Consider the following 23,368-nt stretch of genomic DNA (forward strand, 5'->3'; position numbering starts at 1 on the left):
GCCCAACCGACTGAGCCACCCAGGCGCCCCGGTAATTTATGTTTTTAAAGTTTATTCATTTATTATTTTTGAGAGAGATATAATGAGCAAACACGCACAAATGGGGCAGGGGCAGAGAGAGAGAAGGAGATAGAATCTGAAGCAGGCTCCAGGCTCTGAGCTGTCAACATAGAGCTTAACATGGGGCTCAAACTCATGAACCTATGAGATCATGACCATGTTGGGCTCAACCTATTGAGCCACTCAGGCACCCCCTGTGGGTTCGTAGTTTAAAACTTAAAGGCTTCCTGGTTCTGAGGTATATATCATCAGGACAACTTTGTCGTCTTTTCTCCACATCTTTATTAGGTCTTGGTTTCAGTCTTTTTGGTATTTTTATTGTCATTATTGTTAACTATATTCACATTTCCTTTCTTTCTGTCCATTTATTTGGGCTTTGTATTTTTCTTTGCATGAATCTCGTGTCCTGAGGAAATTTGCATCTGAGCATTTAACAATTAAATTAGCTATTGGGAGTAGGTTTATTAAAAAATTTTTTTTAATGTTTTTATTTATTTTTGAGAGACAGAGAGACAGAGCATGAGCAGAGGAGGGGCAGAGAGAGAGAGGTAGACACAGACTCCAAAGCAGGCTCCAGGCTCTGAGTTGTCAGAACAGAGCCTGGTGTGGGGCCGAACTCCCGAACCGCTAGATCATGACCAGACCTGAAGGTGGAGGCTTAATTGACTGAGCCACCGAGGCTCCCCTGAATGGATTTATTTTAGATGAATAGTGTGCCATGAGTAAATTGTATTGCAGTTGACTTCTTTTTTGTGGTGCTTTTACAGTGTTGCCAGTATTTTTATTTGTTCTCCCCCATAGATATTGCCAAGTGATTACAAAAAAAAAGGTGCTCTTTGCCATATTTATTCTATAAATGTTACTGTGCATTTGAACTGAAAAAAGGAGGACATCTTTGTTTAATCTTTATCTTTTGAAGGCAAAGGTTGCTGGTTTTTATTTTTTCTTTAATGGGAATTTTGATATTGATATTTGATATTTATCATTTTAAGAAAAAATACTTCATGCTTATTTAAGAAATTTATGTAGAATACATGTTAGAACCCATTCATAAAGCTATAGCACCATAACATAATGTAGGAATAAATGTAATAAGGGATAGGATTTGTATGATGGAAACAATATTCAAGGTTCAAAAGAAGACATCTATTACTTTTCAAAATGAAAAACTCGGTATTGTAAGATGTAGATTTTTTCAAAATTTTATCCGTGAAACTAATGGAATTCCAACCAAAACCACAATTTTTTTTTCATTTTGAAGAATGGGGGAAACTTTGACAACCTGATTCTCAAATATGAAGTATATGAATGAGGGCATCAGTAGAAGTTTTAAAAATGAAATTCTGATGTGTTTTATGGTATTGCTTGCTATACTATACTATAAAACTGTAGTAATTAAGGGATCCCTGGATGGCTCAGTCAGTTAAGCATCTCATTTCAGCTCAGGTCATGATCTTGTGTCTTGTGAGTTCTAGTCCCACATCGGGCTCTCTGCTGACAGCTCAGAGCCTAGAACCTGCTTTGGATTTTGTGTCTCCCTCTCTCTCTGCCCCTCCCCTGCTTGCACTCTTTCTCTCAAAAATAAACAAATATTAAAAAAATTAAAAAACTGTAGTGATTAAAAACATTGATAATGATACAGGAAGAGTCCAGAGGAGTCCAAATAAATGAACAATGAGAAGGAAATTGTATACACAAAGCACAGTTATTTTTTAAACATATCAAAATGTAAAGAACCATATATTTGAAAAGGAAAACAGATTTGATTCTATTAAAATGGAATAGACTTCTCTAAGAAAAGATATTATAAGATGGCCAGATCAGTCTGGTAGAAAATATTTGCAAAGTTTTAACAAACATAGCAGAGCTTCTAAAATTAACAAAACTTAGAAAAATGAATTATGAATAGGGAATAATAATTCAAAGAGTATACATGGTTTTATAAAAGTATACATAAAGATATACATATGTATGTGTATGTGTGTCAATTATAGCATTATTTGTAGTAGCAAAATGTTTGAAACAATCTGAATGTCCACTAATAGAGAAGTGGCTACATAAATTATAATACATCATCCATATTTTGATTATTAATAGATTGACTAAAAAGATTAAAATCTATGTCATCTAATAGTGAAATGTCCAAGACATATTATTAATATAAAAAAGAATCCTATAGTATGATCTCATTTACTCAGAACTGTATTGTTTATGATAATCTTGAGACTATTTCAAATATCTTATAGGCAAGGCATTTAAATTAACCTATTAATATTATTAGGAACTATAAATTTAACATTAGGAGAATATAGACAAATACAGCCACTAAGGCCCACCATAAGAGACTCTTAAATACAGAGAACAAACTGAGAGTTGCTGGAGGGGAGCTGGGTGGGGGGATGGGTTAAATGGGGAATCGAAAAAGGAGGGCACTTTTTGGGATGAGCACTGGGTGTCATATGTAAGAGATGAATCACTGGGTTCTACTCCTGAAGCCAGTACTACATTGTATGTTAACTAAATTGAATTCATTTATTAAATTTTAATGTTTTATTTATTTTTGAGAGAGAGAGAGAGAGAGAGAAACAGAAACAGCATGAGTGGAGGAGGGACAGAGAGAGAGGGAGACAGAATCCATGAAGCAGGCTCCAGGCTCTGAGCTGTGAGCACAGAGCCTGACGCGGGCCTTTGAACCCACGAACCATGAGATCATGTCCTAAGCTGAAATCGGATGCTCAACCTACTGAGTCACCCAGGCGCCTCTAAATTGAATTTAAATAAATTTTAACAAATCTGTAAAAATTTAAAAAAGTCTTTTACTATCAATTGAATAGAAGTATCAATACGAATCCATGATTATACACATATATAGTCCCCTCTTCCTTCTGTCAGAAGGGCTTAGAAGCATCAGCAATCACAGTATCAGTAATTACACTCAACATTGATAGCATCATCTCTAAATGTTGTTTCTACTGAAAGGATCCAAAGCTTCTGTGAAAAATTGCAGATTCTAGTTCTTGGGCAGAGAAAACAGCTGGAAAATAAGAAAGTGCTCAAAAGCTATTAGATGACTTCAACAGAACCCCAAGCCCCAATTCTTCTACTGTTCAAATCTGGAACTATCTTAGCATTAGTGAAAGAATGATTGTAATTAACTATAAAACCTTAATTTGGAAAAATAATTTATAAGTCCAGAGTGATAAGAAGAGGTATAAGGGAAAAGGGAAACCTTATTTAGAGAAGAGAGAAGTTAATACATTTTGAAGCAATGTTAGAACTAGAAAATTATACTGAAAACTCCAAATGAAACAGTTTAGGCTAGAACCATCAGTGAATGCCAGAGCCTTTGAGGAGAGACTGCTGGAAACAGGATATATGCATAATACCAAATTATTATCCCACACATCACTTACTATTACAATGGAGAAAATGTGCCTTTACAAATAGATCTGTAAGTTGCCACTTGAACCAAGTGGTTCAGACAACATCAGTATGTTCCTTGCTGTGATGTGCCGTGGAATGAATACTTAACCACCTTTGGAGTCTTCTTGCCTAATATGTTTATTCTCTATCCAGTCAGGTCCCCATAGTCCATGAGTTGTTAAAATCTTTTATTCTAGGAGCTTTTTTGTAACCTTTAACTACATTTTCTATGTAGATTGTTATGCATATGAATAAAGATCATTTTTCATTTTTAAAAAATATTTATTTTTGAGAGAGACAGCCTAAGTGGAGGAGGGGCAGAGAGAGAAGGAGACAGGGAATCTGAAGCAGGCTCCAGGCTCTGAGCTGTCAGCACAGAGTCTGAACCTGGGGTCGAACTCATGAACTGTGAGATTGTGACCTAATCTGGACAGTTAACTGACTGAGCCACCCAGGCACCCCAAGACCATTTTTCATTTATTCATTTCCAAACTGTATGCTTTTTTCTTATTTTTTCCTAACCTTGCTAGGACTTCCAGTAATGATGCTGAATTGAATAAATGTCTTTGCCTTGTTCCTGGTCTTTTATTAGTTGTTTGTTGTTACAAAAAATTACCTGTAGGTTTATTTAGATGGTTTTTAGTAGTTTAAGAAAATTCCCTTTTATTCCTACTTCGCTTAATTTTTTTTTTATTTTTAGTGAGAAATGGATGCTAGATTTTGTCTAGTGCTTTGTCTTTAGCTATTGAAATGATCATGTGGTTTTTCTTGCTTACTTCATTAATATGATCTCTTGTTTGATTTTCAAATATTGGACCAGTTTTGTATTATTGCCATAAACTCTACTTGCTTATGAGCTGTTGTTCATTTTTATATTGTTGGGTTGGGTTTGCTTATTTGTTTTTTTTGAAAGAGAACTGTTCATTACTTTTATATGTGGAAAATTCAACAGCGTCTCCTGAGCCTACTTTGGTGGCTAGTTCTTTAGCTTTTGCCTTTTCTAACGTGGGAATACGAGCCACTAACTTTGGACCTAGGATGTTGCCTTCCTAGTGATGGCATTTCTGTCATTGTAATTGGTCCTGATAGTTTCTACCCGCTTAGCCAGAGTCCTTTGTCTTCTGAGTTAACCTGTGTGAAAGTGACAGTGGTGCAGGTCTTCCTGTGGACTGACCTGGCCTTCCCCTTGATGATGCAGTGGGGAACCCCCTTCTTAAAACACAGGGCAGGCAGGAATACAACCAGCTCAGTGGGATCCACACCATGTGCAATTACTACCAGCTGAGCCTTCCTGTTTTCTACCAGGGTGGTGACAGTATTAACCCCAGTTCGAGTGACAAGCAGCTTCTTAGTGGGGACATCCCATTTGCTGGCAGCTTTCTTTGAAGTTCAGGCCAATAATCTCTGTTTCTTCTCTTGCTTTGTCTCTGGTCTGTCTTTGTGGGCCAGCTTAAGCATTTGAGTGGCTGTTTGGCAGTCTAAGACCTGGGTGAACTGGCTAATTGGAAGAGGCACTTTTAGATGTTTATAGAAAATAGCCCTTTGCCGTTGCAGCGGGATGTAGCTGGGCCATTTGATACATCAGTTGAGGTCCCTTTTGGGCTGGATGTCCTGTCCACTGCCAGAAATCTTGGGTGTTTTCTCAAACAGGGGATTGACTATCTTCTTGGCCTCCTGCTTATTTAGAACAACAGGGACTGGGCCACCTTCTTCCCCTTAGTCTTCTTTCCTTTCAGCATCTTGGATGGCTGGAGGAGAGAGATGAGTTTGCTTATTTTGTTGAAGGGTTTTGTATCTGTTCATGAAGGATCTTGTTTCTGCTGTTTTCTTACAGTATCTTTGTCTTGCTTTGGTATTTTGAGTTGGGAAATACTCCCTCCTCTTCTACTTTTTTTGGGAGTAAATTGTATTTAATTGGCATTATTTCTCCTACATGTTTTGTAGCATGTTTTGAAACTTCAAAGCATGTATTTTATTTTTTGGAAAAAATTTAGTCAATTTGTTTTCTTAACATATACCAGAAGATTCAGGTTATCTGCTTTTTCTTGAATGAGTTTTGGCAGTTTTTCTCTTTCAGGATGAATGATCCATTTCATTTTAGTTGCTGAATTTGTAGCATTAATTTGTATTCCCTATTATAAGTATTCTATAGTTATTTTTATGTCTAAAGTCTATAGTGAAATCTCTGCTTTCAGTCCTCTTGTTGGTAATTTATATTATCTTTTTCTTTTTTTCCCCTTGGTTAGTCTAGATAGAGTTTTATTAATTTTACTGAAATTTTTAAACAACTAGCTTTTGTATTCATTTATTTTTCTGTTTTTCTGTTTTCAGTTCCATTGGAATCCATTGATTTATGCTCTTTATTATTATCTTCCTGCTGCTTGTTTTGAGTTTTCTTGCTCTTCTTTGTCCAGTTTCTTAAGGTGGAATCTTTGGATTTAAAACTTTTCTTCTTTTTTTTTTTTTTAAGTTTATTTATTTTTGAGAGAGAAAGAGAGAGTGTGTGTGTGTGTGTGTGTGTGTATGTGTGTGTGTGTGTGTGTGTCTGTGCGCGCGCGCGCGCGCGCGCATGTGCCTGCTTTCATGCAAGTGGGGGGAGGGGGAGAGAGAGGGAGGGAGGGGGAGAGAGAGAGAAGAAGAGAGAGGATCTCAAGCAGGCTCTGCACTGTCAGTGGGGAGCCCTGTGTTAGGCTCAAACTCACCAACCATGAGATCATGACCTGAGCTGAAATCAGGAGTTAGACAAGCTCAACCAACTGAGCCACCCAGGTGCCCCTCTTCTTTTTCGTTTCTCATATAGGCATATAATGCTATAAATCTCCCTCTAAGTACTATGCTGATTGCCTCACACAAATTTTGATATGTTGTGTGTGTTTTTTTTAATTTCAAAATATTTTCTGATTCCCTTTGAGCCTTCTTTGATCCATTGGTTATTTAGATGTTGAATTCCCATTTTCGAGATTTTGTGGGGGGTATTTTTCTGTTACTTATTAATACCGTAGTACCATTAGGGAACCTATTTTTATTATTTTAGGTCTTTTAATTCTTTAAATTTTGTTAAGGCCTGTTTTATTTTGGTGAATGTTTCATTTTATACTTGGAAAGAATGTATATTCCCTTGTGGGTCATTGGAATAATTTGTTTTGAATGGAAGGGGAAAATGTTTTAACTTTTTAATACGATTAGACCTTAAATCCTAATTACCTTGAAGCCAGTGGGGTCATAGAAAAGAATATGGGTCGGGGAGGGGGGCGCCTGGGTGGCTCAGTTGGCTAAGCGTCTGACTTATTTTGGCTCGGGTCATGATCTTACCATTCGTGAGCTAGAGCCCCATGTTCGGCTCTGCCCTGGCAGTGCAAAGCCTGTTTGGGGTTCTCACTTCCCTCTCTGTCTCCCCACCCCCACTCATGCTGGCTGTGTGCACTCGCTCTCTCTAAATAAATAAATTAAAAAGAAACTTAAAAAAAGGAAAAGGATCTTGGGATTCACAATACTTGGTTTTAGGTAGGCCTGTCTTTTGCTAATTATATTATTTCAGATAAATCCTTTTGGGCTTTTGTTTTCCCTAATTGTTAAATAGTATGACATATTTGATTTTGTGAAATTCTTCTTTTCTTTATAATCTTATGCATCATGTTTTATAGTACAAGTTTTAAGGGTTAATATGTTTATTCTTTACTCTTTTTTTCAGTTATTGTATCATTCTTTTCCTCATTTTTAAAAACTTGCTTTGAATAGTTTTAGGGATTGTATGAGATGTTAAGACTCAAAGTTTCAATCTGTTGTAGAATCTGGCGGTTGCAGATATCAAGGTAGCAGTTTATATTTCTAGATGAAGTCCATTTTTTTTGGAAAGGGTTTAGAATTCTCACAGTGGTTCTATATGTCACTGCAATAAAATTATCAGTTGGGGCTTGTGTTGATTTAAGGAGTATGAAAATGGTGGTGAAAGATATATAAGGCTTAGGCTTCAAAAAAAGTATATTGTAAAAATTGGCAATTTACAAGAACTTGTGAGGAGTTTAGAAATACTTGTACGGTTTATGGGAGTGTTGAAGAATATGGTGGGGGCTTAACTTTATAAAAGTGTATTTGTGTAGTGAAAAGGATTATAAAATATAGATAATTTGTATCAAAACTTGTATTTTGTAGTGTTGTAAATCAGATATTTTAAAGATACCATGAATTTACCTTTTAAATTTGTTAGTAGTGTCTATGATAATCAGAATGTTGGGATTCCTTTCAAACTCTTTGAAGCATTGTTTAAGCATTTCTTTGCAGTTTTGAGGCAATCAGGCAAGTCACTTGAGAGGGTAAATACTGAGTGCTGTGTCTTCTTTGTTCAGGAAATAGAAATGCAACATAAGATTTTTAATAAGTTTACAGCTTTTGAAGAAAATGTGATGGTGTGAAGTTTTTAAAAAACATTTGAAGGCTGTACTGGGATTTACTTCTGTATAAGGTGGAGATATAGTTGATTTGCACCCGGTTGATTTGTGAAATATTGTAATTAGGCTAAATTGAATGAATGATGGGTAATTTGAGAAATGATTTCTAATGCTTTGTTCTAGGTAATTCAAGATCTGATCTTTCTAACTACTTACAACTTTTGACTAGCCGAGACCCTGCTCTTTTTATATTCCTCACCAGTCTAGCTCCTGCTTTTCCACCTACAAAATTAAAATAGAAAACATCAAAAAACAGCGGTATCCTAGAGAAATGTATCATTAACATAACATTATATATAAATAAATATTTAAAGATGCTAGATTTTCAAATACAAATAATTACATTGTTCTAGTTCATGAGCAATCTTTATTAAATTTATTGCTGAGTGAATGGTATGGAGTCCCTGAATTCATTCTGCGTCTTTTGTTTTAGGGGAAGATTGTTCTGCTTACATCCTTTTTGTCTTCTTTGGGATCTTTAGTATTACTAGAAATTATAATTAGGTAATTTTTCTAATAAACCCATGTCTAGTTCTTCAGGCTCTTTAGATGTTGGATGAGATTTGTTGGTTTTCAGCTTCAGAATTAACTCTGTGATCCTGATCCTTTACCTAGCATTTGTCTCGTTTTGCTGAGATGTGTGACCTCTGGAGACGTCTTCCTTATATTCAGTAAGTTGTATTTCTCTTTTAGGAAGGAAGATAAGGCAAACTTCTCTTAAGGGAGGTTTTCCCCCCTCTTTTAGTTCTAAGGTGTCTCTCAAATTAATGTATTTGTTCATACCAAAATTTTCTAAAGTGGTAACGAGAAGTCTTACTCTTGGTGAGTAATCTGGTGAATACCATTTAGAAAGAGAAGTACCCTCGGATGCTTGGGTGCCTAAATCGGTTAAGTGTCTGACTCGACTTTGGCTCCTGACACTATCTCACGGTTCATGAGTTCAAGCCCCATGTCAGGTTCTGCACTGACAGTGTGGAACCTGCTTGGGATTCTTTCTCTGTCCCCCACTGCTTCTCTCAGAATAAATTAGTAAATGTAAAAGAATCATAAAAAAAAGATAAGTACCTGAATTAGAAGAAGCAGGTGCCTGACCTGGGGGTGGAGCAAATGGTTAAACTGATGAAAAACTCAGTTTTGTAAAAGGGTTTCTTGTGCTCTTATGTCTGAGAACTATACCTGAGTGGTCAGCTACTTTCTAGTAGAGACCTGATGACAATTTCTGGCTAATTGGAGGGTTAGAGGAGTCAACCAGGCTACACAAAGTAGAAAAGTAGATTAATATTTCTATATTGATAAGCAATGTGAGCACACCTTTGTAATTGTAACCTAGATCAAGATAGCAACTTCTCTGAAGCCTCCCTGTGTTCTGTTCCAATCAAATAAACGCTTCATCCCAAAGCGAACTCCATTCTGACTTGATGATTAGAGCTTAGTTTGTCTTGTTTTTGAATTTAGTAAATTAAAAGAATACACACACACACACACACACACACACACACTCCCACCCTGACATTATGTTTGTGAAATGTATCCTGTTTTGTGTATGAGATTAGTTTCCTTTTTTTCCACTGAGGTGTTGAAAATTACATGAACATGTGTATATTACAGTTTATTTCCCCCCTTTCCTAGTGGACATTTGGATTATATAGAGTTTTGGGCTCTTTAGATAATGCTGCCATGATAAACTTTGTATATAGCTTTTTGTGCACATACGTGCACATTTCTATTGATTACATACTCAAGGATGGTATTACTTAGTCATTGGGTATGGGTATGTTCACCTTTGGTAGAGACTTCCAAATAGTTTTCCATATTGGTTATACTTACTTACATCTCTGCCTGTAGTGTATGAGAATGCCAGTGGCTGCACTTTGTCACTTTCACTTGGTATTGTCTGGTTTTTAGATAAATACCACTCATTTTGGTCGATAATAGAATCTTCTGTATTATCTGTATTTTCCTGATAGTAATAGTGAGTACCTTTTCAATATGCTTATTGGGTTTTAAAATTTTATTTGGTCTTTAGCCTATTTTAAAAACTGGGTTGTCTTGTTTTTGGTGATCTAAAGTTGTTTTTCTAAGAAAAATATTTTGGGGGCATCTGGATGGTTCAATCGGTTAAGCGTCTGACTTCGGCTCAGGTCATGATCTCATGGTTCATGAGTTCGAGCCCGGCATCCAGCTCTGTGCTGACAGCTCAGAGCCTGGAGCCTCTTTCATATTCTGTGCCCCCCTCTCTCTGCCCACCCCATTCATGCTCTGTCTCTCTGTTGTCTCTCTCAAAAATAAACATTAAAAATATAAAAAAAATTTAGTATAGGAGTCCTTTGTTGGATATGTGCATTAAGAATATCTCTTCCTACTCTGGAGCTTGCATTTTCGCTTTTTTAAGAAAACTACTTTTAAATTGTAAGGAAGCCCCTTTTGTTGTATTGATCTTCATGTCTTGTTTAATAAATCTTACCCTGTTTCAAAGTCATGACAATATTTTTCTGTTTCATAAAACCTTTATTATTTTTAATTTATTTAATGTTTATTTTTGAGAGAGAGAGAGAACAGGGAGGGGACAGAGAGAGGCAGGGACACTGAATCTGAAGCAGGCTTTGGGCTTCAAGCTGTCAAAACAGAGCCTGAGGCAAGGTTCAAACCCACAAACCAACAGATCATGACTTGAGCTGAGCTGACGCAGGACTCTTAACTGACTGAGCCACCTAAGCACCCTGAAAACTTTATTGCTTTAAAGTTTATTGTTTAAGTCTCTGGTATACTTTTCTCTTCTTCCTTTTTTCATGACCTGTGGATGGATGTAATGAATTTGATGGATTTTGATTTTAACAGTGGTAGTGACAAAATCTTTTGGTATGCCTTACTCATAAGAAAACATTTTTATTTTTGTACGTGATATTTTAAGTTGTGGTATGGTAACATTTTCTGTTCATAAGATACATGATTTTGTATTCTGGTGATTCTTTAAAAGGGTTTTAAACATTTTTTCCTGACTCTAAAAGAGGCAGTCTAGTTTTATGTAATATTAGGTTGTGTTCCATCTTACTTGTTTTGTTTTTGAAGAGTATGGTGTTTTAAAGATGTTGGGTTGTGCAGTCAAAGGCAGCTGCTGTATTTAAGCCAGTGATTTAATTTCTATAATGCTTGTTTTTTTAATCTATAAAGTGTGGAATAAGTGAAGTAATTTAAGAAAAGTGTAAGTTTTTTTGAGTCCTGAGCAACGTGCCTGGCAAACAATAAAATCTCTATAGTTAGTGCTTTATTCTTGAATTTTTGAACTTTGTTTTGAAGTTTATTTTGACTTGAGACTTGGTTGAAAGGGTATATACCATGTTTATTATAAAATTATTTACAACCAACTTGTAAATAATAAAATTAATTTGTCACTTTATACATTTCCTTTTATTGTGGATAAAATGTTTTAATTTTTTTCTGTCAGCATAAGGTTGATTTTAAAATGCTTCTTTGTGTTATTAAAAAAAATAGAATGAATACTTTGTAAAGATTTTTCCCACCTCCTTGGCTGCACTTTAACTCTGTAGTTAGATAGGTTGTCTAGGTGCTACTTACAAAGTGGTAATTACAAATCCCAGAAGGTAGTGTATGGTATTGTCTGTTTATGGTCAGGAAGAATTTAACATACGAGTGCTTCTCTAAATTTAGAGAATTTGTTAGTTTGCTGCTGTTTTTGTTGGTGATTTTTAAAATCTAATTTGTTTTAAGGCTTATTCTTTGTAGTCTTTTAAACTCTGCCAATATCTTGATAATTCATTAGCTTTTCCATATATTATATATAACATTTAAATTATAAGATTAGGAAAAAATTGTTTTATATTTATCATGTGCCAAAGTGTCAGCATGTGATGTGTTTAAGTGTTGTAAAAAAACAAGTTATTCTCATACAAGTAGGATTCTTGGGTAGATTTTACAGGGTAGCACGGGTAACTTCTGAAGTTTAAAAGCTCTTTCTTCTCCTCTTTCTCCTCTTCTTTCATTTTGTTGTTATTATTATTATTCTTGTTTAGGGAATCTCAATCAGCAGAGGGATTTTTAACAGGCTACCTAAGTATTTGGTAAGTACATATTCTCAGTGTTAAATATTTTGTATGTTATTTAAGTTTGCATGTATGTTACCTTAGTGACGTTTACAGTAGTGTAAATGACAAATACAATTTATATTTCTTATAATTTATACTTGGTACCGGAATTTCTTTATAGACTTAATTCTGATTCCTTCTGATGTTTTTCTGTGCATTGTATCCAGAAAATTCTTTTAGTGTGCAATCTAAGTATTAAACGAGTTTGAAGGCAGAGCCATCTTAGTGGGCAGGAATCCTAGTACTTTGGTGAATGAAACATGATTTTCCTCGTGTGAGAGGAAAGCTAAAATTTCTATTAGCTGGTGAAACTAATACAGACTTCTTTACCCATCCATTACTTGACTCCTCCATACATTAGGTCCCATTTATCATCGTAGGTTAATATTAAGACAAGTACTCTAGTAAGGCCCTGGGCTGTTTTCTATTTGGGCTAATTTTATTATAATAACATTTTAATATTAAGAAATTCATAAATTTATGCTTTGGTTAATAGTGATAGATTTAAAAATTACTAAATATACTTCAGCAATGTGAGGCATTGGATTATCAAGTGTCATAGTTTTGTTTTAATGTAGTCTGAAATAGTACTAAGGATAACTAAATTTATTTGATTAGCTAATGGAAGTTTCATAGCTATATGAAGAAATATATAATAATAAACATTGATTTCTTTCATTATGTTTTTTAATGTCTTTGAAACACTAAGTATTTAACCAAACGGTGTTTCTAAAATTCTATAGTAATTGTAGTTGATGCTTAAATATTGAGCAATTACACTATTTTGCTTACTGTATATTTATAATAAATGTAAATTTTTAGGAGCAAATGATGTTATAAAAATCTTAAACAAATTTTTACTACTTTAAAATGTGTTAACTGATTCCTGAAGATGTATTAAGTAGAACAAATTAACATAATGCGTTTTCTTCCCCAATTGGTGCATATATTTGAGTTAGTTTGAGGGAAGTAATCATTTTTGCATTGTCTATGCTTATGATATAGATTTCAATTCTGCAAATTTATTTTTAGTAACTATTAGAATACATTTTACATATCAGGAAATTCATAAGTATACAATTTGGTGGGTTTTAGCATATTCAGAGATGTGTAGCTATCACTACTATCTGATACTAGGATACTGTAACCCCACCTTTTACCCATTAGCAGTCATTCCCTAATTCCCTTTAAACAATGCCTACCTCCCCAACCCCACTGTCCCCCTCTCCAAGCAACCACTAATATATTTTCAGTGTCTAGATTTGCCTATTGTGGACATTTCATGCAAATGAAAGCATATTCTATTTGTCTTTTCGTGTCTGGCTGCTTTCACTTAGTGGAATATTTTCAAGGTTCAATCATGTAGCATGTGTCATTCATTTTTATGGGAAAAACCATTTCATTATATACTATATTTTGTGTATCCACTCATCAGTTGATGGATTGCATCTACCTTTTGGCTATTAGGAATGCTTCTGCAATGAGTATTCTTGTATAAGTTTTTGTGTGGATGTATGTTTTTATTTCTTTTGGATATGTGCTTCATAGGGGCAGAATTGCAGGCTATGTGATAACTCTCTTTACCACTGAGGAACTGTCAAAAGGGCTGTGCTATTTTATAATCCCACCAACAGGATATGAGGATTCCAACTTTTCTGCATCTTTATAGATGCTTGTTACGGTTAGTCATTTTTGTGTTTTAGCTATCTAATGAGTGTGAAGTGGTATTTCATTGTGGTATTAATTTTCATTTCCATAATGACTGATGATGAGCACTATTTCATGTGCTTATTGGCCACTTACATATGTTCTTTGGAGATATATGTGTTCAAATCTTTTGCTCATTTTTAAAGTTGATTGTCTTTTTATTGTTGAATTATAAGCATTCTTTATATATTCTGAAAACTTTTCCCTTATGAGATATGTGATTTGCAAATACTTTCTCCCATTCTGTGGATTGTCTTTTTCACTTTATTTCTAGTATCTTTTGAAGCACAAAAAAGTTCTTAATTTTGATGATGTTCAATTCTTATGTTTTTTTCTTCTGTTGTTTGTGCTTTCGGTGTCATACTGCAAATTTATCTTTAAATAAATATTCATTTATAGTTTAGATCTGTGACAAGGTTTTAATTGTCACAGGACTGTAAAGCATTGGCATCTTTTGTGTTTGACAGCCAAAGCCCAAAGGAAGCAATTATCTTTGTATTTGTGCTTCAATTCCTTAGTTAATTATTTTAAGGAAAATGCTATGTTTTGATCCCGTGGGTTACCATAAAATGTTAGCTATGTGTGATATAGTCATTGATATTAGTCTTGTGAATTCATGTTTAGTTATTTGGATTAGATAATACTTTAGTTTGTCATGGCACTTAATGTATATTTGATGTCATACCTTAATAAACCATAGTCTTTTAGGCTAACACTATTATCAAAATTCTTTTTATCTTTTCCAGGAAGAGAAAATAGATTTTGAGAATCTTACTGATTTTAGTCTTGTGCACTAGTTTTAGTAGGCACTAACATTTTGATGTATTTATAAACTTAGATATGGAATATGTATACTTTTCTGTAGCTTTAGTAGGTATGTATCCTCTGATTTTTATGGGACCATTTTAGTTCCTTTTTTTTTATCATTATGTGGCTTTTATCAGTTGAAGGCATATTTCAGAATGAATTTTTCTATAATGTTGTCTAATGTAGGGTTTTAGAGAAATGGCATATAACAATGGAATATCACCACTCTTGGTAGCCTTGGCTTTCTGCATAAGGACAGGGGATTGTAATATAGTGTAATTAATGTATTTTTATTAGGGAAATTTACTTCTGTTCGTATCATTTATATTGTCAACACCATTCTGTGTTAACTTCAAATGATGAAATTTTATAAAGCCAAAATTATTGATACTCTTTTTTTTAGTTGATTTTAAATCATGTTGTGCAGTGGGTAACCATCAACTTAAGTGTCAATTGGTAGGTAACATTATTCTTCACCTTGATATTTTTATAGTTTGTGTTGTACCACCCATTGACATTTTGTATTGGAAAAGGAAATAAAAGGTGAAACATGTCATTTATGATGGTGTTACATTTTCAGTTATAATAAAAAATGAAAAGATTTAGTTGAGAGTTATTTCCTTCTATGGTATATGTCAAATGTGGTAATTGAGAGGATTTAACCAATTTATAGCTGAATTAAGTCAAAATAGCTTTTGTGCACTATACTTTTCTTTATTTCTCTTGTTCTGTATGCTAACATAAGACTTCAGTGTATATTAATTCTCTGAGTTATTTATATTTGAAATGAGTGTTTACTATTAATAGAGACACTTTTTTCTTACAAGAGTAAGTAAGAGAAATTGCCCTTTAGTTAGCCCACTAATTTCTCACTAAGTCAGTAGGTGCTGCTTTATACTGTCGGTAGCCGATTCTCAGCCCATGTCATAGAGTTTGCTATTCTACTGATGTGATTCATAATACATCTTGGAGATACTGGTCAGGGTTGCATGGATAGAATAATTAAACTATTCTTTATCAGAATAGTAGTTTCACTACTTACTGATCTTACTGAGGAAAGCTCAAATGGACATGGATTATTTTAAATGTCACATTATTTTTATACAAATGTCTGAAAACCATTACACAATAGTATTGCCTTCCTTTCTCCCAGTACACTTCCTGTAGTAGCACATACAAGGAATTTTTCCTAAAAGTTTTTTGCTTCAGAACTCTTTTTTTTAATGAAAAAACTTGATCCAGAGTAATCCACCTTTAATCTAGTAGTCACCTCAATTTTTCCTTATAAATACTCAAGGTTTCCATACTTCGATCTTTCTTCACAAATTTCCCAGTCTAGTATGAAATAATTACAACTGTTCATTTCTTTTGTTCCCTTTTCATGGACCTACTAGATTTGATAGAGTTCTGATTATAGTTTTTAAAGGTTTCTAATATAAATTGACACTTTTCCTCCAAGCTTAGTCTTAGTCTCAGTGTTTCCTGGTGATCCTTATCTCATTTTGATCTTCTATTTCTTTCTCAGTATTAGTTATTTGGAACCTTTCCACTGTCCTCAAATGGCCAGTCCTATTTCTGTTTTTCCCATTTTTTTCATTTCATATTTTATACTTTCTTTCCTCTATCTTTACTCAAAGAAGAAAATGTTTTCATTTATTTCAAAGGCTAGTATCTATATTCTTAATCTTATCCCTTCTTCCTTTCACTTGAACCTTCTGTTTTCTGTTATTTTCATTTTCCATACTGGGTTCTCTGTCTTAAAAATGCCTCACCTTTCTTTACTCTTTCCCTATCCTTCCCATTGTCACTGAGCTTGTTTGATTTCTAGTTGACTCTAGGTGTCCAGTTTCTCAATTCTTATTTGGCTACCTTCTGAATTTGACTATTGTTTCTACTAGCATTCTGCTTCCTCAAGGGAAAGTAAATTCTTATCTGACAAGGTAGATAGATAGACATTAGTTAGCCTCATGTTAAAATGCTCTACAATATCCACAAGGTAAGACTGAGTTCCAGTTGCTAAATCTGTGTGTTTCATTTCTCATTCTGTCCTACTTTTTTTTTTTTTTTTAAGCATTTGGTATTTTGCTTCTTCTTAACATTCACTTCTCCCTTGCATTCTGTAATAGTTGTGCTTTATGTTTTCTGTGATTTCTCCAACTACATGTTGTTTTTGTTATTGTTTTTTCCTTTGATGTATCTCTGAAGTGTAATGTTAAGTATTATATTTTGGTCCTAAGCTTACCTAATGAGGTAGATGATATTCTCATTTGCAGATGGTAGAAATAGGGATCACGGAGACTGCAGTACACTTATGATTTCACAGATAGTGGTGGAGTTGAAAATTAAAATTAGGTTTCTGATTACATGTTTCCTGGTTTTCACAGAAAACATTGTTTTTAATGATAGAAGCAGTATGAGACAGTAATTACTCTTGGTGTACTATGTGAGTTAAGAGAATAAAGACTGGAAGATGGTAGGAGTACTTTAAATTCTTATGTGATGAGATGAAGGTCCTGTCAGAGGGAGGAATGCAAATCAAGAATGTGAGAAGTTTTTTACTCAATACGAATAGAATTTTGAGATTACGGCATCTGATAATGATGCAGTGATGCCAACAAAGTAGTTGAGTGGACCATCCTTCTGATAACAATTGTAAAATCTGGATAAAATATTGAAAGAACAACTTAAACTGTTTGAAAGCAGCAGAAAATGATCATAAATGAAGCAGAAGCAAGATAAAAGGTTACCCCTTCAAGCCTGCAACTGCAATGTATACGAATTGTATGTTTGTAGCTTTCTTGGCTTTGGATGCATCCCAGCCTCCTGTAGGTCTAGTAGCATAGGACAGAAGTTAGGGGTAGCAAAGTAGCTGGGAATATACTGAGGGAAATTCTAGAAGCACAAGAACCATTGAAGAGGTAAACAGAAACTGGAATTTTTCACCAGCCCACCAGCATTGCAAGCAATTCTAAAGGAAGTTCATTAGTCTGAATGGAAATGGCACCAGATTCAAGTGCCACCTACAGAAAGGAATCAACATAAAAAAAAATGTGAATATGTGAGTAATTATAAAAACTATAAACTTTTTAAATTAAAAAATTACCTATGATTGAAGCAAAAACTATGACTGACTGTATTGTTCAGTTTAAAATGTATATATGAAAACAGTAGCACAAAGTTAGACTATTCTGGCTTAATTTGTATTTCTCTGATGTCAATATTGAGCATCTTTTCATGTATTATTGGCCATTTGAATATCTTCTTTGGGGTGAAGTATCTAATCTCAAGATTTTGAGAATTGACTTTTATACAATATTTAATAAACATGTCACAATAAGACATGATATGATATATTGACATTAATATTTAGTATTCTGGCTTATAAACATAGTATCATCTCCTATTTAGGTTATCTTTTAGTTTCTTTGAGTAATGTGTGGCAGTTTTTTTAAGGTGATAAGAAATATTGAACTCTATACTTATTAGGTAATAATTTCTCATTTTCCCCTCTCCCAGGCCCTGGTAATATTTAATCTATTTTCTACCTGTATAAATTTGCCTATTTTAGCTATTTCATGTAAGCAGAATCCTCCAGTAATATTTGTTCTTTTGTGTCTGGCTTTTCACTTTGCGTAATGTTTTCAAAGTTCATCTATGTTGTAGCATGCATCAGGATTTCATTCCTTTTTATGGCTGGATAGTATTCCACATTTTGTTTATTCATTTATCTGTTTGTGGATACTTGGGTTTCTCCCCTTGTAACTATTGTGAATAATGCTGCAGTAAACATTGGTGTACACGTATCTGAGTCCGCTCTTCCATTCTGTTGGGTATATACCTGGAAGTGGAGTTGCTGGGTTATGTGGTAGAATTCTGTGGTTAGCTTTTTGAGAAATTGCCTGTTTTCCGCAGAGGCTTCACCATTGTGTATTACGACCACCAATTGACAGGTGTTCCAATTTCTCTGTATCTTTACCAATGCTTGTTATTTCCTATTTATAGTACCTTTTGGGGGTAGATTTCCTAGGGTTTTCTGCATAAACAATCATAAGTGAACAGAGATAGTTTCACCTATTTTGATCTTTTGTTTTTCTTTATCTTACCTTTTTATATTGGATTTCTGTAGTATAATTATGAGGATAAATAATGAGAACAAACATTCTTGCCATGTTCCCAAACTTAGGGAGAATATATTTGACATTTCATATTAAATCTGTTGTTAGTTATAGGGCTTTCATAGTTACTATTGATCTGGTTGAGGAAATTGTTTAGTGAGTGGTTTTCTTTGTCTGGTTTTAATCATCATTGGTATTTGATTTTGATCCTTCAGTTTTTTCTCTTTCAATTATTACTGTGAATTATGGTGATTTTTTTTTCATGTTAACTCAACTCTACATTCTTAGATAAACTTTGCTCTTTAGGATATATTATTGTTTTTATAATCACTGGATTTGATTTGCCAAAATTTAGTCAAAGCTTAAAGTACCCTCTTTTCCTCTTTTTATATAATACTGGCCTATGTTTGTATGCCAGACATATTGTTTATATAAAACTTGGCATATTGTCTTCTTAAATATTTGATAGAACTCAGCAGTGAAATATTCTTGAAGGACGGTTTGGGATTGTGAATTCAACTTTTTCCCCTGGTGGTATTGGTATTTTGCATTTTTCACAGTATTTTTCTGTTTTATTTGTCTTCTTGAATATGTTAGTATAAAGTTGTTCATAAGGTGCTCCTATTATTTTTTTAATGTCTGCAGGATCAGTGATAATATTGACTTTTTGATTTTGGATGCCAAAAATTTGGTTTCTTCCTGCCACCCCCCCCACCAGTTTGCTAGGTGCTTATTAAATTTTTAATATAAAAAATTGAGAAAGAGCCAACTTTTAGAGATAATTTTCTTTATCATTCGTTTGCTGTTTAATTGCTTTCCATTTTTTAATTCCTTCTTACTTTTGATTTAATTTCCTCTTTCTTTTAGTTTCTTATATTGGAAGCTTACTATTCTCTTGTTTTCTAATATAAATAGCTAAAGCTAAAGATTCCCCTTTTCATGCATCTTTAACTGTATCTCAGGAATGTTGACATGTTATGTTTTCATATCACTCAGTTTGGAAATATATTCTTATATTCTTATTTTTCTTGGGTTTTCTCTTTGACCAGTCGGTTATTTAAAAGTGTATTGCTTAATCATAGATATTTTAGGTATCTTATATATCTTCTTTAATGATTTCTAACTTAAATTTGTTGTCACAGAATAAACTGTTATATCAGTTCTTTGAAACTTACAGAGATATGTTTATGGAGAGTGCTTATTCCTCAGCTTTAGGCTATAGGATTTTTGTAAATGTTGGATAGGTTATGTTGGATAATAATGTTCAAATCTTTTTTATTCCTGAAATTTTTTGTTTCTTTGTTTACTTACAGTAACTATTGCTTGCATGGTTAATCCATATTTCTCTTATATAATCTGGTTATTAGATGGGATATTTTTTCTCCTTTACAACAATAGTTGTATTCTTCATTTAGTTTTCTCAAGTTAGTTTTATTAATGAAGAGAGATACATCTTACTTTACAGTCACTACAAAATGTATATATAAATTAGCATAATATTCTGCTCACCCATATGTTACCTAGGTTTTGAACTTTTGTTTCTTCCTTGTTTTATTATTTTTGTTTGGATGCTACGGAAAACTGTAATTTATTGTAGTTGTGTACTATAGGGTTTTTATAATTGTATGTGTGTATGTAGTTCTATGTTGTAGTATAGCATTGCCAGGGAAAACTTGGTTTTGTTTTATTTAAGGTCTGGTGGAAGCCATCTTATCCTCATATAAATTTGCTGCTGCCTCAATACAACCTTGTATATAATAAAAACAAATTTCTATCCTTAACTACAGTATGAAATTTTGATGTATAATAGTTTTAACCTAAATCACAGTCTATACAGTAGGCAAATTTGAAAAATATTCAGAACATTTAAAAAATTGTTATTTAATATATAGCCTCCACTGTAAAATAAGTTAAAAGAAAATCCTGTTATTGCCTACTATGAAATTGAGTAGCCTGGTTTTTTAAAAGTTTAAATCTTTAAACATGTCAATTATTTGGGGTGTCTGAGTGGTTCGGTCCATTAAGAGTCCAACTTTGGCCCAGGTCATGATCTCATGGTTTGTGAGCTCGAGCCCTGCATCTGGCTCTGGAGCCTGCTTTGGCTCTCTCTGCCCCTTCCCCACTTGTGCTCTGTTTCTCCTTTCTCAAAAATAAACAGGGGGCGCCTGGGTAGCTGAGTCAGTTGAGCGTCTGGCTTCAGCTCAGGTCATGATCTCACGGTTCGTGGGTTCAAGCCCTGTGTCGGGCTCTGTGCTGACAGCTAGCTCAGAGCCTGGAGCCTGCTTCCAATTCTGTGTCTGTCTCCCTCTCTGACCCTCCCCTGCTCATGCTGTCTCTCTCTGTCTCTCAAAAAAATAAAAAACATAAAAAAATTTAAAAAATAATAAAAAATAAACAAGCATTAAAAATAAAAAAAAGTGTCAATTATTTAAGTCTTCTCTGCATTGGGTCATTTTTTCTTTTATAGACCTTTAGTAATACGAAGGCCAGTGTAGGTCACCATTCAGTTTTTGAGACAGATGGTATGATTTTAACTTAAATTTTGTTGTCAGGCTGGCAGGTTCAAATCCTACTTCTGTTACATACTCTTCTCATTGTGAACTTAGTAATATTTTGATTGTATTCACTTACTTTCTTAAGAGATCCATTTCTAATATTCTGTTAAGCTTCCTGAAATTTTTGATAATGTCCCCCCCCCCCCGGGTTAATGTTATGTAAGAGTTGAATTCCTGGAACACAACTGTATTTGGTAATAGTGGGTAATTATTTTAATGTTGCTTTTTTCTTATTCAGTTATGTAATTATCACCAGGCAAATATATGAAAAGATAGAAATATTTGAAGGTTTTGTAAGTAATTATGGCAGGTAATTTGTTTGGTTCTGACTAAAATAAGCTGAATTGGGAATATATTTCATTTAGTTTAGGTATAGTATATAATTAGATGGAGATTAGTCATTACCATGGATAGTTAAATCATTGCTAACCATCCATTGTAATTATGTCTAGTGTCTCTAGGCATCATGACAGAAATGTGTAAGAGTAGAGGGAGTAGTTCACTGTGAATGTGTCCTGTGATGGCCATTACTGGCAGTATGAGGCCACCGCTAGTAGTGGAGAAACTGTATTTGGAATGTAGAGTCAGAATCAAGTTTGTGGAAACATCTTCAGGTATTTAAAGCTGTAGGATTCAGTTTTCATCCCACAAATTCAAAATGTCATTGCTCCTGTGTACAAAATAATTGATAATGTACATATAATTGTACATCACCAAATGTTTTTCCTATTTTAATAGAAATGCCATGTTTGATAAAAATGTAATTTTATCTGCTTATTGGAACATTTTAGTGAAGCAAGTAAGAAATGATAAGACTTCTTATTTGGCTGTATGTTAAGGACATATTATATTACATTTATTAATAAAAATTCAGATAAAAATTGGTGGAATATGAAACAATTTTTAAATAAGTGCCATGAAGAATTAGAAATTATTCTGACGTTGTGAAGTGCATTGTGACATAAAAATGTTCTGATGAGAGAAAAGCAATTCATTTAAGGGGAAAAATAAATTAGAAATAATGAATGGACTCTTGGTTTTTTGATAACCCAATTAATGAAAAAGAATGACTCATATGAAAGTATTCGAAAGATATCTGAATGACCTACTTATTTGAAACCAAATTCTCTGACTAGTGAACATAGCAAAATCTCGTATTAAACCAGCAATGACTCTTATGATTGGTTAATAAATGTCTTAAATTTAGGGCATATAAGTTTAGTTACTATGCAAGAAGTCTTAAATTGAAATCTCAAGTTTCTGTATGAAAGAAGCTTGATAGAAATTTCTCATATTTGTCAACTCTTTAGAGAATTTACATGACATTTCTGATAACAAGTTGTGAAGTTTACAGTTTCTACAAATTTTAAACAACTATGCCAGAGTAAAGACAAATTATTCTCTTGGTCTCTCTATAGGGAACCTTATAAAATCTTGTCATATGAAAAGCCAAGCAAAGAGTACTCAATCAAAAAATATAGAGGCACCTGGGTGGCTCAGTCAGTTAAGCGTCCGACTTCTGCTCAGGTCAAGATCTCACGGGTTTGTGTGTTCAGGCCCCACGTCAGGCTCTGTGCCGACAGCTCAGAGCCTGGAGCTTGCTTCCAATTCTGTGTCTCCTTCTCTCTCTGCCCCTCTCCTGCTCACACTCTGTCTGTCTCTTAAAAGCAAAATAAAACAAAACAAAAAACCCGTAAAAATTATATAGGAAATGTGTATAATAGAAGTGTTTCAGACATTTAATTAAAATGTAATTTTTCTGGATTGTATGATATTTATAGTATTTGTTAGTCTTTTAACATTTTGTTGATTTTTTTTTTCAGTTCAAGTATGTATGCCCTTTCATTTCTAATTTGTATTTTTAAAAAAAATCCTCCGGGACGCCTGGGTGGCTCAGTTGGTTAAGCCTCTGATTTCAGCTCAGGTCAGATCTCACGTTTGTGGGTTCGAGCCCTGTGTCAGGCCCTGTGCTGACAGCTAGCTCAGAGCCTGGAGCCTGCTTCCGGTTCTGTGTCTCCTTCTCTCCCCCCCCACCCCATGCTCTGTCTCTCTCTCTCTATCAAAAATAAATAAAACATTAAAAAAAATCTTTAAAAAATACAAAAAAAATCTTTAAAAAAATATTAAAATCCTCCAATTTTTAGAAGCTT

At 34.0% G+C, this 23,368-nt stretch overlaps 1 protein-coding gene and 1 pseudogene across 4 annotated transcripts in view; one reads left to right on the forward strand and one right to left on the reverse strand.

Annotated features, from left to right (window-relative positions):
* The window catches only part of LOC115301106, a 60,783-nt pseudogene extending 55,555 nt beyond the window's left edge, over positions 1-5,228 (reverse strand).
* Positions 1-23,368, forward strand: part of FBXW7 (F-box and WD repeat domain containing 7) — a 220,530-nt gene that overhangs the window by 56,237 nt on the left and 140,925 nt on the right. The window lies entirely within an intron of this gene.

The sequence above is a fragment of the Suricata suricatta genome, chromosome 1 (assembly GCF_006229205.1).
Source record: "Suricata suricatta isolate VVHF042 chromosome 1, meerkat_22Aug2017_6uvM2_HiC, whole genome shotgun sequence".
Taxonomy (NCBI): Eukaryota; Metazoa; Chordata; class Mammalia; order Carnivora; family Herpestidae; genus Suricata; species Suricata suricatta.